Raw genomic sequence first — 7,137 nt, 5'->3', positions numbered from 1 at the left:
AGGAGTCCGGGTGTGGCATTGTGGGTTAATGCTCCAGACTGCAAGCTATTTGAACTGCAAGATCAGGAGTTCAAGCTCACCAGCTACTCCTCAGAAACCCTATACAAGGTTGATATGGGTTGGAACCAACTCTACAGCACTTAACAACAACAACAAGGAGCCCAGGGGTGCAGCACTTACAGCACTCAGCTGTGAACCAATCAGAAGCTGAGAGAGAAATATGTAGCAGTCTGCTTCTTTATAGATTCACAGCCTTGGAAACACATGGAAGTTCTATTTTATTGCAATATTTCTAATGCACAATTTTCTTTGTTATGAAGAATATATATTGGTGTTTTGAAAAGTATTTTTAGGTAAAATAAATGACACACAAAAGTTAAAAAAAAAATAATGATAATTATAAACTCAGACCTTTACTTTTGTAGACTTATAATGATGTATGTTTTACAATAAATTTAAGTATTGTAATTGTGAAGTGCCATTCAGTCAGTCCTCACCCATTGTGACACCATTTAGGGTATCTGAGGAGCTGCTGGTGAGTTTGAACAACCAACCTTGTGGTTCAAACTGACCTTGTAGTCCAGTGCTTTATCCTACATAGCCGTACTAAGATTTCTGTAATTAAGTTTAAAAAATTGTACATGTTATACTGTAGAAAACTGTGAAAAATTATGATGTACATAATAATAATAATATAGAAATGTCCTAATCATTTTAGAATTTTGTTCATGTTGTTCTGAATTAGTACCTTTGAGTGTTTGCATTTATTTCATTTGTAAACAAAAATTCTATATTCTGTTGCTTTGGTGTTTCCACATACCAATATAATATTAATTTCTTAGTTGATTGCTGTGAGAACCATCGAGTCTTATCAACTCACAGCAACCGTATGTACAACAGATGGAAACACTGCCCAGTTCAGCGCCATCCTCCTAATCCTTGCTACCCTTGAGCCCACTGTTGCTGTCGCTGGTCTAATCCATCTCAGTGGGGGTCTTCCCCTTATTCCTGATGCTCCACTTTACCAAGTAAGGTGTCCTCCTCCAGGGACTGGTCCCTCATAATAAGATGTCTGAAGTAAGAGAGATGTAGTCAACCAATCCTGGTTTCTAAGGACCATTCTAGCTGTATTACTTCCAACACAGATTTCTTTGTGCTTTAGGTGACCCATGGTACTTTGAATATTCTTCTCCAACACTATAACTCAAATGCATCAGTTCATTAATCAACTTTCACATGCATATGAGGTTATTAATAATACCATGTCTTGGGTCAGGTTATTCTTAGTCCTCAAACTGACATCTTTGATTTTTAACACTTTAAAGAGGTCTTGTGCAGCAGATTTGCCAAAAGAAATGCATCTTTTGATTTCTTGATTCTGCTTCCATGAGTGTTGATGGTTGACCTGAGCAAAATGAATTCTTTAAGAACTTCAGTCTTTTCTTCACTTCTATGGATGCTACTTATTGGTTCAATCATGAGGATTTTTCTTTTCTTTACAACCCATATGGATGGCTGTGGCCTTTGATCTTCATCAGTAAGCATTTTGAATCCTCTTCACTTTGAGCAAACAAGGCTGTATCATCTGCATATTGCAGGTTGTTTAAGAGTCTTCTGCAATCCTGATGCCATGTTTTTCTTTATAATCAAGCTTCTCGGATGATTTGGTCAGCATATAGATTGAAAAAGTATGGTAAAAGAATGCAACTCTAACAAACACTTTTCCTAATTTTAAACCATTCAGTAGTTTCTTGTTCTGTTCCAACAACTGCCTCTTGGTCTGTCTACAGGTTGCTCAGGAGCACAATTACGTTTTCCAAAATATTCATACTTCCAAATGTCCATTGTTGGTCATGATACACACACAGAAAACCTTTGCAAGTCAATAAAGCACAGGTAAACACATCTTTCTGGCATTCTCCGATTTCAATCAACATCCATCTCGTGTCAGCAGTTATATCTCTGGTGCCGTGTCCTCATCTGAATTCAACTTTCATGTCTAGCATCTCCCTGTCAATGTACTGATACAACAATTTTTGGATATCTTTAGCAAACTTCAATGGCTTGTGTTATTAATGCTATTGTCTAAATATTTCTGCATTCCATCAGATCCCCTCTCTTTGCAATGGGGACAAATATGGATCTCTTATAATGATTTGGCCAGGTAGTAGTCTTCCAAAATTCTTGGCGTAGATGAGTGAGTGCCTCCAGTGTCGCATCCATTTGTTAAAATATTTCAATTGGTATTCCAACTATCCGAGGACCTTGGTCTTTGCCTGTGCCTTCATTGCATCGTGGATTTCTTCTTTCAGCACCATTGGCTCTGGATTATATGCTACCTCTTTAAATGGTTGAATATCAACCATTTCCTTTTGGAGCAGTGACTGTGTAACTATATTTTTGTGATTGTTAAGTGTATAGTGTTTCCCAGGTGCAGTTAATGAGCTTGAACTGCCAACCTTGCATTTCAAACCTCTTCTGAATCCAGTCCGTTAACCGACAGCGCCACACCAGGACTTCATGCAAAATCTTTGAAATAAATGACATGTTGTCTCATAAGTGTGATCATAGTTCTTAGTTTGCAGAACTTTGCACCCAGAATGTTGTAAATTCACCAAGTTACCAATCTGCATGTAGTGATTTATCATTGCTGTCAGTTTGCAAAGCAATTGAAAATCCTATTTTTCTGAGATATGTGGTGGTAATGATGCTGGTGTGCTGTGGAGTCGGTTCAGATTCATAGCAAACCTGTATAGGATTACTGAGGCTGTAAATTGTTATGGGAGCATAAACCTCATCTTTCTCCTGAAGAACAGCTGGTAGTTCCTAACTGCTGACCTTAAGGTTAGCAGTCTGACTCAGAACCACTATGCTACGAGAACTCCTTGTGATATGTAACAAGTCTCAGTAAATTGGACTACTTTTTATTTCACAAACTCATTTTCTTCCTCCTGAATAATATAGGTTCTTTGTTGCATTTTGTTAAGTGCTGTCAATTTAATTCTGACTCAAAGGGACCCTGTATATGGTTTCCAAGGATCATCTGGTAGGTTTGAACTGCTTACCTTGTGGTACATAGTCCAGTGCTGATCCTACAGTGCCACACCAGAAGCTTTAAGTTCTTTAATAATAAAGCAACAATTTAAATGCTCACTCACTTGTTTTCAAATTGTCAGTAAGTCAAAGCTAAGAGTTGATGATGAATTCAGGACAAGAGCATCCCATAAGTTTTTGTTCACTATATTGAAATAGTGAGGTTGGCCCAGGATCAGGCAGTATTTCGTTCTACTGTGCATGGGGTCGCTATGAGTTGGTACTGACTCGATGGCACCTAACAACAATAATAACATATTGATAAATACTTTATTTCTTTTAAAATTTCTATTACATATTTAAGTATTATAGTTTTAATATTATCTACTATTCATAGGTTAAGATATTTTCCCATGTATTAGATTTTTAAATATTTTTAGTGGTTACTATATATATTTATAGGACTTCTGTTGTGGTGCTGTAGGATCAGAACTGGACTGTGAATCACAAGTTCAGAAGTTCAAATCCACCTGGTGCTCCTTGGAAATCCTATGCAGGGTTGGATCCGACTCGACAGCAATTAACAAGAACAACAGCAAATATGATGTGCATTTAGGTAATATAATTAAGGTTTTCATTTATAAACTATTTTTGTTATTTATGCAAAATTATTGTATTTGTTAAAAAAAATGCATCATCTGTTTTGGGATAAAAATTTTTTCCACAAATTTCGAAGTACTGAATAATTTATTTGAATATTTAAATAAAAATATGTTTTACTATTTTCTTACTTTGTTTTAAACTCAGCCCTGTATGTCACTACTACAGATATAAATGTAGTATTTTTCAGTTGATGTTGGTAATGTCTGAAATATACACACATAAAGGGAACTTCAAATATTTGGTGTAAAATTCCATTAACTTCTAATTGCTCGTATTCCATGAAATTTTGAAACCGTCTCATGTGTATGTGATTGTATGTGTGTATTTGTTGTTGCAAAGTACCACTGACATAGCAACCCTGTGTAGGAGTTTGTATGAACAGCTGGTAAATTTGAATCACTGACCTTGCGGTTCAAATCTATCTTGCCGTCAAGTGGTTATTCTGCAGCACCACATCAGGACTCTTTTATGTATGAATATATATACTTCTGACTATTGCTATTTCCCATCTGCAAGTTCAAGTGTTTTTATATATATTTATGTATATAAAATATATATATTTATATATGTATTTTTATATATAAATATATATATATAATATTTATATATATTTGTATATATAAAAAACACTCGAACTTGCAGATGGGAAATAGAAATATTCAAAAGAGTTATAGGTAATGAAAAACACTCTTCTTTTTGCTCCTTGTAACCTTAAGAAGAATCATGGAATTTTATTTTTATATCATGCACTTCATATTTAGTCATTCCCATATAATGTTGATTCTACCTCTAGTGTGCATTCAGAGTTTGACTATTTCTCTATACAGCCTCAGCCATCACCCTAGCCTAAGAACCATTCCTTCTGTCTTAATTATTACTGCTTCCTTTTTGCTTATCACTGTTTCTTTCTGTGATCCTTTTGAAACTAATCTCACTGTAGGAGTCAGAATGATACTGCTAATTTTCATTTTACTTCATAAACCTTGGAAGTCTTCCTAGAACATCTAAGTATAAAGACCAAAAGTCTTAAAAAAAGCAAATGGAAAAACATTATCTTCCTGCCACTTCCTACGAACACATCCCTTATTCATCTGCCTACCATACCGACTTTGTTTTGGACACAGTGATCTCTTCACTCTGACTGGACAAGTCAGCTCTGATACTGCCTGGGCTTTTCAGTCCCTCTTCCTGAGACACTCTTCCCCATCTACCTGCAGTGCTCATTTCTGATAAGCCTGTCCTGGACCAGCCTGTTTACAATGAACCTCATCTACCACTCCCCATGCTTCATTTGTTTTCCATAGCAGTTAACTAGCATTTCCTATACATTGTTTATAAATTGTTTTGTCTGTTTTCCCCCACTTCAGGTGTTTGATGCTGTACTCTAACACTTATAACGATGCTTCAATAAATGTTTGTGAATACCTAAGTGTTATTAATGATGAAAATTTGGCACAGACAGATTAAATAAGTTGTACATAATTATTCAACTAGTTAATTGGCTAGCTCACCACTAGAACACCAACCATTTTATTCCAAAGCATTCATTGTTAACTAACACTCTATCATCTGACTGTTTTCTATACAATCATTGCACTACAAATTTCAGTGATGAAGAAATGAAGTTCATTACTTTATTACATGTAAAAAACACAAAAATATCAGGAGTCAACTGAAAGCTGTTTATTGCTGGCAAAGTTTACATCTGCTGATAAAAGACAGTATGGTTTTGTCAAGACTAGATAATTTCATCAAACATACAAATTACAAATATTTTCCATACATTTTCAAAAACAACATACTATAGGAAAATGCAATTTGCTAGATGATATTATGGTTCTGGAGAAAGAATCTGTATTAGTCAAAGTGTAGGCTATCTGACAGCAAAGGATTGAAGTATCCAACTTACTCAGTGAAGAGAAAGGTATATGCCTAGCACAGAACTGTACAGTGTAGTAGACTAGGTTTGTGGGTGAGTCTAGCTCATGTCCACCACACGTCTATCAATTTGTCATACTGTGGTGGTTTGCATGTTGTTGTTATGCAGGAATGTATGACACCAGTATTTTAAATACCAGGAGGGTCACCCATGGTGGACACATTTCTGCAGAGCTTCCAAATGAAGACAGACTTTGTAAAGTCTTCGTAAAGGAAGAAGGAGAGACAGACTACTTTCTGAAGGCTTGTTGTTGTTGTGATGTGCCGTGGAGTCGGTTCCGACTCATAGCGACCCTGCACAGGGTTTCCAAGGCTGTAAATCTTTACGGGAGCAGAGCGCCTCATCTTTCTCCCGCAGAACCGCTGGTAATTTCGAACTGCTGACCTTGCGGTTCACAGCCCGATTCGTAACCACTACGCTACCACCGAAAATCTCACAAATCGCAGGAGATCATTGTCCAATATAATGCATAGGGTCGTTAAAGAGTCAGAACTAACTCAGTGGCACCTGACAATGTCAATAACAATTTGTATATGAGGTAATACAATGATCTACACTTGATCCATTTTGTTGCTTTGCTAACTCCTGATATACATTCTACCTTTGGCTATTTTAAGGGGGTTCATATACCACTGTATTCACACTCCAGTATGAGAAAATAAAGAAAGGAAATACAGGGAAAATAGTGTCTTAATTAAAGAACACCAGTTGGTTGTTACTATAGCTTTTATAACTTTTATTCACTTTCTTCTTTTTAAAGCATACACATATATATAGTTCTGTTGTTTCTGACTTATAGTCACCTTACGTTTAACAGAGTACAACACAATTCTATTAAACGTTGTAACATTTGAGACCATTGCTGCAGCAATTTTGTAAATTGGTCTTGTTGAAGGTATTCCTCTTTTTCTTGAGCCTCGATGTTTGTTGTTTTTAGGTGCTGTAAAGTTGGTTGCAACAGAATGAAACACTACCAAATCCAGTGCCCTCCTGATATCTGATGTTAATTTTAGCCTATTGCTACTGCCACTGTTCCAATACATCTTGTTGGATGTCTTCCTCTTTTTTTTTCACTGATCTTGCACTTTATCAAGCATGATTTCCTTCTCCTAGGATGGTCCCTCCTGATAACACCTCTGAAATATGTCTTCTAAAGTACATTCTAGCTATATATTCTTCCCCTCCCCTGTACCCAAAGTACCCTGTGTTTAATCCCTGCCCTGTGCTCTACATTCCCCTCCCTCCCCTCACCCACCCCCAACATCCCAGCAATCAAAAAGAATGCACCCCGCCTCCCTTTAGTATGGGTTCTTTTTCTTAGTCTTTTACAGTTGTGGTCCTATGCAGTATTTTTCCTTTTGTGACTGACTAATTTCACTCAACATAATGTCCTTAAGGTTCATCCATGTTAGGAAGTGGCATGTAGCTTCCTTGTTATTTTTCAAGGTAGCATAGTACTCCATTGTGTGTATGTACCACAGCTTGTTTATCCATTCTTCAGT

The sequence above is a fragment of the Chrysochloris asiatica genome, unplaced genomic scaffold (genome assembly GCF_000296735.1).
Source record: "Chrysochloris asiatica unplaced genomic scaffold, ChrAsi1.0 scaffold00627, whole genome shotgun sequence".
In the NCBI taxonomy this organism is placed as follows: Eukaryota; Metazoa; Chordata; class Mammalia; order Afrosoricida; family Chrysochloridae; genus Chrysochloris; species Chrysochloris asiatica.
Note: the sequence above shows the minus strand (reverse complement) of the source record.